A 9,076-nucleotide genomic window follows, 5' to 3' on the forward strand; every position below is an offset into this window, starting at 1 on the left:
AATGAGACATGGAAAGAACTAGACGAGAAAGAAATACAGGACAAGAGATAAAGATGGAAACACAAAGAATGGCAATAGCATAAAGGGCGATGCAAGAGTCAGAGAAAGAGATAAGAAGAGATAACATTGAGAGAGACAGGAGGAGAGAACGAAAAGCTTCAACTTGTGGTAGGAATAAATACTACCGTCAGTATCTAGGCAACCAGAAGGACTTACGCTATCAGTTCAGTCTCACACACTATTCTGTGAGAGATGTATAGAGTAATAAAGTGAATATTAGAGTAATAAAAGTGAATATTAGAGTAAGAAAATGAGTATTGAGTAAGAAAGTAAGTTTTAGAGTATGAAAGTGAGTTTTAGAGTAAGAAAGTAAGTTTAGAGTAAGAAAGTAAGTTTTAGAGTAAGAAAGTAAGTTTTAGAGTAAGAAAGTAAGTTTAGGAGTATGAAAGTGAGTATTAGAGTGAGATAAGAAAGTGGGTATTAGAGTAATTAAGGATTATTAGAGAAATATAAGAAAGTAAAAAGGTGAGTAATTGAGTAAGAAAGTGAGTATTATTAGAGTAAGAAAGTGAGTATTAGAGTAAGAAAGTAAGTATAAAGCAAGAAAGTGAATATTATAAAGGAGTGAGTATTAGAGTAAGAAAGTGGAGTATTAGAGTAAGAAAGGGAGTTAGAGTAAGAAAGTGAGTATATTAGAGTAAGAAAGGTATTAAAGCAAGAAAGTGAATATAGAGTAAAGGAGGAGTATTAGAGGAAGAAAGTGAGTATTAGAGTAAGAAAGTGAGTATTAGAGTAAGAAAGGAGAATTAGAGTAAGAAAGTGAGTATATAAAAGGAAGTATTAGAGTAAGAAAGTGAATATTAGAGTAAAAAGTAAGTATTAGAGTAAAGAGGAGTATTAGAGTTAGAAAGTGAATATTAGAGTAAAAGAGTGAGTATTAGATAAGAAAGTGAGCAGTTAAGGTAAGGGTGTGAGTATTAGAGTAAGAAAGTATATTAGAGTAAAAAGAGTATTAGAGTAAGAAAGTGAGTATTAGAGTAAGAAAGTGAGTATTAGAGTAAGAAAGTGAATATTAGAGTAAAAAGGAGTATTAGAGTAAGAAAGTGAGTATTAAAGTAAAAAAGTGAGTATTAGGAGTAAGAAAGTGAGCATTAGAGTAAGAAAGTGAGCATTAGAGAAGAAAGGAGTATTAGAGTAAGAAAGTGAGTATTAGAGTAAGAAAGGAGTATTAGAGTAAGAAAGTGAATAGAGTAAAAAGTGAGTATTAGAGTAAAAGTGAGTATTAGAGTAAGAAAGTGGAGTATTAGAGTAAGAAAGTGAGTAATAGAGTAAGAAAGTGAGCATTAAAGTAAAAAGTGAGTATTAGAGTAAGAAAGTGAGTATTATAAGAAAGTGAATATTAGAGTAAAAAAGTGAGTATTAGAGTAAGAAAGTGAGTATTAGACTAAGAAAGTAAATAAAGATTTGAAAGTGTTGACAGTAAGTTTGCGAGTATTAAAATTAGAATGAGTATTAGGTGTAAGGAAGATTGGGCACACAGGTAGAGGGTGGCAGGCATGATAGGTGCAGGTACAGTAGTGGCAGGCAGGTAGTGGCAGGTAACAGGTGCTGATAGGCACAGGTAGTGGCAGGTACATAGGGGCTGGTACAGGTAGGGGCAGGTAGGGGCAGGTACAGGTAGGGGCAGGTACAGGGGCAGGTACATGGGGCAGGTAGCAGGTACAGGTAGGTAGGGCAGGTACATAGGTAGGCATGTAAAGGGCAGGCAGGTAGGGGCAGGTACAGGTGCTGTAGTGGCAGGCATGTAGGGAGGGTCAGGTGTGGTAGCAGTACAGGTAGTGGCAGGTACAGGTAGTGTCAGGTACAGGTAGTGATTGATACAGGTACTGAAAGGTACAGGTAGTGGCAGGCCAGAATTGGTAGGTGCTATAATAGTAGGTACAGGTAGGGTAGGTGGCACAGGTACAGGGTACAGGTAAGGGGCAGGTACAGGTAGGGGCAGGACAGGTAGTGGCAGGTACAGGTGGCAGGTACAGGTAGTGGCAGGAGTAGGCAGGTAAGGCAGGCACAGGTAGAGGCAGGTACAGGGGCAGGTACAGGTAGTGGCAGGTACAGGTAGTGGCACAGGTAGCAGGGGCAGGTACAGGTAGGGCAGGTACAGGTAGGGCAGGTACAGGTAGTGGGCAGAAGAGGTACAGGTAGTGGCAGGTACAGGTAGGGGCAGGTACAGGTAGTGGGCAGGTATTACAGGTGGGGGCAGGTATAGGTAGTGGCAGGTACAAGTAGTGGCAGAGGCAGGTAGTGGCAGGTACAGTGTAGTGGCATTATAGGCAGAGGTACAGGTACTTCAGGTACAGTAGCAGGCATTGGTAGTAGCAGGTTATGTAGGGGCAGGGGCAAGTAGTGGCAGGCACAGGTAGGGGCAGAGGCAGGTACAGGTAGTGGCAGGCACAGATGGGGCAGGCATGTGTAGTGGCAGGCAAGTGATAGGTGCATGTATGTGTATAGGAAGTGGCAGGTACAAGAAGCAGAGGCAGGTGTGCAGGCATTACAGGGGCAGAGGTAGTGGCAGGTACAGGTAGGCAGGTACAGGTAGTGGCAGGTGTAGTGGCAGGTAAGTAGGTAGTGGCAGGTACAGGGAGAGGCAGGTAGTGGCAGGTACATGTAGTGGCAGGTACAGTAGGGGCAGAGGCAGGTACAGGTAGTGGCAGGTACAGATAGGGGCAGGTACAGGTAGAGGCAGGTACAGGTAGTGTGCAGGTACAGGTAGAGGTATTGGCAGATGAGGTACAGGTTGTTAAGGTAGTGGCAGAGCAGCAGGTAAGGGTGAGGCAGGTACAGTAGTGGCAGATGCAGGTGTGAGGTGGGCAGGTACAGGTATAGGTAGTGGCAGGTACAGGTAGTGGCAGGTACAGGTGACAGAGGCAGGTAGTGGCAGGTACAGGTAGGGCAGGTGCAGTAGTGGCAGGTACAGGTAGGCAGGTACAGGGGCAGGTACAGGTAGGCAGGTACAGGTAATGGCAGGGGCAGGGCAGGTACAGGTAGTGGCAGGTACATGTAGTGGCAGATACAGGTAGTGGCAGATACAGGTGGGCAGGTACATGTGGGAGAGGCAGATGGTAGTGGCAGGTACAGGTAGTGGCAGAGTGCAGTACTGGTAGGGGCAGGTAATGGCAGGTACAGGTGACAGGTACAGGTAGTGGCAGGTACAGGAAGTGACAGAGGCAGATAGTGGCAGGTACAGAAGGCAGAGGCAGATACAGGTAGGGGCAGGCACAGGTATGGCAGGCAATGGTACAGGTAGTGACAGGTACAGGTAGTATAGACAGAGGCAGATAGTGGCAGGTACAGGGAAGGGGCAGAGGCAGATAGTGGCAGGCAGCAGGGGGCAGGTACAGGTAGGGTAGGTACAGGCATGGCAGGGGCAGGTAATGGCAGGTACAGGTAGAGACAGGTACAGGTAGTGGCAGGTACAGGCGACAGAGGCAGATAGTGGCAGGTAAGCAGGAAGGCAGAGGTGATAGTGCAGGTACAGGTAGTGGCAGGTAGCAGGTAGTGGCAGGCACAGGTAGTGGCAGGACAGGTAGCAGGTGCTGGTAGTGCAGGTGCAGGTAGTGGCAGAGGCAGGCAAGAAGCATAGTGGCAGAGATTTGCACAGTTAGGTGGCAGGTACAGGTAGTGGCAGAGGCAGGTACAGGTAGGGCAGGTACAGTTAGGGGTACAGGTAGGGCAAGACAGGTAGTGGCAGGCACGTAGTGGCAGAGGGGCAGGTAGTGGCAGGTGGGCGAGAGGCAGGTACAGTAGGGCAGGTGCAGGTACAGGTACGGAGAGAGGTAGGGAGGAGCAGGTAGGTAGGTAGGGATATACAGGTAGGCACAGAAAGGCACAGGTAGTGGCAGGTATAGTAGTGGCAGTGCAGGTAGTGGCAGGATAGGTGTGCAGGTACAAGTAATGGCAGAGGCAGGTAGTGGCAGGTACAGATAGTGGCAGCAGAGGCAGTGTACAGGTAGGGGCAGGTACAGGTAGGGCAGGGTACAGGTAAGGTAGGTACAAGTAGTGGCAGGCAGGTAGTGGTAGGTACAGGCAGGTACGGTAAGTGACAGGTAATATAGTAGGGCAGGTAGCGGTAGGCAGGTAAAGGTAGAGGTAACATATATACAGGTACAAGTAGATAAGGCACAGGCAGGGGCAGGCACAGGTGGCAGGTAAAGATAGGGTAGGTACAGGTGCAGGTACAGGTAGTGGCAGGTACAGGTAGGCACAGGTAGGGTAGGTACAGGAAGTGGCAGGGCACGGGTAGTGGCAAGGTACAGATATTGGCAGGTACAGGTAGGGGCAGCAGACACAATTAGTGGCAGGTACCGATAGTGGTAGGTACAGGTAGGGCAGGTATAGGTAGTATCAGGTACAAGTCGTAACAAGTACAGGTTGGGGCAGGTATAGGTGGCAGGTGGGCAGGTACAGGTAGTGGCAGGTACAGGCAAGGACAGTAATGGTAGGGCACAGGTAGTGGCAGGTACACGTATTGGCAGGTACAGGGGCAGGCAGGTAGGGGGCAGGCACAGGTGGGAACAGGGGCAGCAGGTGGGCAAGCAGGTAATGGTGGGACAGGTAGTGGCTGGTACACGTATTGGCAGGTACAGGTAGGGCAATGTGCAGGTAGGGCATGTACAGGTAGTGGCAGGTACAGGTAGGGCAAGTACAGGTAATGGTAGGGTACGGGTAGGGCAGGTAAGGGTAGGTTGGGCAGGTAGTGCAGGTACAGGTAGTGGCAGGTACAGGTAGGTAGCAGTATTAATATTTTGATATTGAAACAGTGTATTTAGCCAAAACACAGATACTGATTCGATAATAATAACAATATTAACGGTCTGGGCTAGTTGGGAGCCAGAGCCTCTTTGTGGGACCTGATATATATATATATATATATATATATATATATATATATATATATATATATATATATATATATATACACCAGCAGAATCGCCGCCCTCCAGACGGCTCTTTCGCTAGGCCACGGTAGGACGCGACCCTCCGGGAGGCTCCACATTGTCTCACTGTAGTGCATTAAGGTAGACCACACTTTTGGTTTTGCCATTAGCAGCAAGTATGTACAGATTTTTGCCAGTTCCCACTCTGGAGCATCCAACATAGAACTGTCCATGAGAGAAGCAAGGAAACACCAGGTTTAGGCCAACCATCTTTAGGGACTGTCCCTGGCTTTTGTAGATGGTCATGGCAAAGCTCACTTTAACCGGGAACTGAAGTCGCTTGAACTCAAATGGCAGGTCAGTGGTGATGAGAGGTATCCTTGGTATAAAAACGTCCTCTCCTTTAGCTTTTCCTGTCAGTATTGTAGCTTCCAGTACATGTGGCATCATGTTCTTCACCACCAGTCTTGTGCCATTGCAGAGGATTGGTGGTTCAAGATTTCTTAAGAGCATTATAGGAGTTCCAATCTTGAGAGTGAGGTGGTGAGGAGGCATTCCAGCGGGCTCCAAAGAATTAAGGAATTCTGCAGGGTACTGGACTGCTTGGTCCTGGTCGATTACTGTATCAACAGATTTGAATGAGGTCTCACTGCCTGGAAGCTGTCTGAGTAGAGCCATGTTGATTTCAGCCACTGTTTCATTCTTTGGTGCCAGAATTGCGAGTTCACGCAGCCACTTGTGATCCTTGTAGTGGTGGATAATGTTTGGGTAGACCATGTTAGTGAGCTCAGTTGAGGACTTTACAACATTTCCACATCCTTGAGGAATGATTATTTGTCCTTCTGAATCAACAGGGAAAGTTCCATTCCCAATCTGTAGTAGAAGGTTTGCAAACCGTCCAGCATCCTGATCTCCTTGTAGATGTACTCTCATGTTTGTGGATAGGTCTAGGAATGACAGGTAGGGTCTGGCGAAAGTCTCCAGCAATGACCATTGTAATGCCACCCATGAACTGGTCATTTTCTCGTATGTCTTGCAAGGTCCTGTCCAATGCTTCAAACGCTAACTTGTGAGACATAGTGCATTCATCCCAGACTATGAGGCTGCATTTTTCTAAGAGTTTTGCCTTTGCTGATCCTTTTTTGATGTTGCACACTGGATTCTCATTGTGAGCGAGGTTGAGAGGCAGTTTAAAAGTTGAGTGTGCAGTACGTCCTCCTTCTAGTAGTGTTGCAGCAATGCCTGAGGATGCCACAGCAAGAGCAATTTTCCCCCTGTCCAACGAATGACCCAAATGTACCCAAAAGTACCCAAAAGTATATTAAATCAGGGTAAAATCTTAACGAATATATGTTTTACATCAAAAAACTGATTAATAATGCTTTCATTGAAATGTAATCAAAATAATGAAATAATAAACAGCGAAAAACGCTAAATTCCAAAGAGTCACCTATCCAAAATGGAGATATAATGATGTTTCTGTTACTTTGGGGTATTTAACATAGCCGTAGGATTTACTTTCTTTTCGTTAGGTTAGGTTAGGTTAGGTAGGTTAGGTTAGGGTTAGGTTAGGTTAGGTTAGGTTAGAAGTGCATCACGATGGATCTGAGTTGTCTCCCTTTGTTCACGGAACTCTTTGAATTTAGCGTTCGCCAATACTGAAAGTTTTTCGCTGTTTATTATTTCATCTTACAAATTATTTTTACAAAATTACACAAAAAATATTATTTGACATGTTTTATGTATGTATAACAGATATTCATTAAGATTTAACCCTTATTTAATATACTTTTGGGTACTTTTGGTAGGTCTTTTGGGTAATTCGCTGGACCCATTTTCCGATGACGTACTTTGGCTAACAGAAGGTTGATCAGGAATGTTTTCGTCCCGCCAGGTGCATCGAGAAAGATCATACTCATGGTCCGCTTGTATCGCTTGCAAGATCTTTCATAAGCATTCGCTTGATCAGGCATCAGGTGAGGCTTATTTTCTTCAAGAAAATTCACCAGAACTTCAACTGAGTAGTCTGTCTCTCTGAGCAACTCCCTGTTTGCAACTTCTTAGTCCCCAAAACTTCTTTTTCCATCAATAGTTCATTAACGGTGTATGTAAGTTCCACTACAAACGGTACAGCAAAGTATATTTTAGCATTAAAATGTTATTATTTTATTGTCTAATCATCACTACATATAACACCACCCATCATCACTACATATAACATCATCCATCATCACTACATATAACACCATCCATCATCACTACGTATAACATCATCCATCATCACTATAACACCATATCTCCTACATATAACACCACCTCATATATTCTAATAACACCATCCATCGTCACTACATATAACACCATCTACTACTATAACATTCATCATCACTACATATAACACCATCCATCATCACTACATATAACACCATCCATCGTCACTACATATAACACCATCCATCATCACTTATATAAATCTATCATCCTATAACACCATCCACACATATAACACCATCCATCATCACTACATATAACACCATCCATCATCACTACATATAACACCATCCATCATCACTACATATAACACCATCTATCATCACTACATATAACACCATCCATCATCACTTCAGATCGGTAAAGTAGTTTCAGATTCTCGTAGGACACACAAACAAACACACAGACATACTTTTTTATATATATATATATTATTATATATATATATATATATATATATATATATATATATATATATATATATATATATATATATATTTATCTCAAGGAAGTATATGTAATATTTATTATCAACTGGGATAGTACACATAGCGTGGTGGTAATATGAGCATATTGAAAAACCTAAATGTGATAAGGAGGGAAGCAGTACAAAATGGTTGGTATTAAAGGAACAAGAGGACAGAGCTGATCAGGATTATGTCTAGTTGTTAAATATATTGTTTGCAATGTTATTTTTGTATCTACCTACATGATAATTTCTGATAAAACTGGATTTGATGGCAATAATAAAAGTTATATATATATATATATATATATATATATATATATATATATATATATATATATATATATATATATATATATATAGTAGCTGTTACAAAAACATATTAATTCATAGACAGTGTAGTGTAGGAGGAGGGTACAAGTAGTGGAGGTAGGTAGGTACTGGTAGTGATAGGTACAGGTAGGGGCAGGTACAGTGGGGCAGGTACAGGGGGCAGGTGGGGTAGGGGCAGTGGGTACAGGTACAGGTAGGTGCAGGTACAGGTACAGGTACAGGTGGTGCAGGTACAGGTAGTACAGGTAGTGGTGTGACAGGTAGGCAGGTTCAGGTTGGGGCAGGGGTACAGAGGTGGCAGGTACAGGTTGGGGGCAGGTACAGGTAGGTACAGGTAGTGCAGGTGTAGGTACAGGTTGGTGCAGGTTCAGGTTGGTGGCACATGTAGTGGTAGGTACAGGTAGTGGTAGGTACAGGGCAGGCAAGCAAGAGGGGTGCAGGTGCTGTGTAGTGGCAGGTAGAGGTCGGCAGGTACAGGTCGGGGCAGGTACAGGTAGGTGCAGGTTCAGGTAGGTGCAGGTACAGTTGGAGCAGGTACAGTTGGTGGTAGGTAGGCAGGCAAGGCAGTGGCAGGTACAGGTAGGAGCAGGTACAGGTACTGATAGGTACAGGTACTGAAAGGTACAGGTAGTGGTAGGTACAGGTAGATAGGTACAACAGGGCAGGTACGGGGTGGGGGAGGAGGTACCTGAGCGGGCAGGGGTTCGAGCTGCGCCTGGCCTCACTAGCCAGAGTTTGCCTGCGCGTGCCGGCTGTCCTGCTTTTTCTGTGGGCCTTTGCGCTGCCGACCTGCCCGGGTGCCTCAGTCACTCGGCAGGCCCGCAGCCACTCCCTCCCGGCAAGCTAGCTGCCTCCTCACTAACACCCCACCACCACCACCACCCCACCACAACCTGCCGCCGCTACTACTACTGTCACCACCTGGCCTGCACCACGTGCACGCAAACACCACCTCTTTAACCTGGATCCTGAGTGTACCTGGTGTGCTGTGTGACCTACCTAGTGTGACCTGGTGTCGTAGGTGTTGATTGCCCCCGGTTGGAGGTGTGGACTCGTAAGACCTGGTAGTTTG

Source organism: Homarus americanus, unplaced genomic scaffold (genome assembly GCF_018991925.1).
Source record: "Homarus americanus isolate GMGI-L3 unplaced genomic scaffold, GMGI_Hamer_2.0 scaffold25467, whole genome shotgun sequence".
Classification (NCBI taxonomy): Eukaryota; Metazoa; Arthropoda; class Malacostraca; order Decapoda; family Nephropidae; genus Homarus; species Homarus americanus.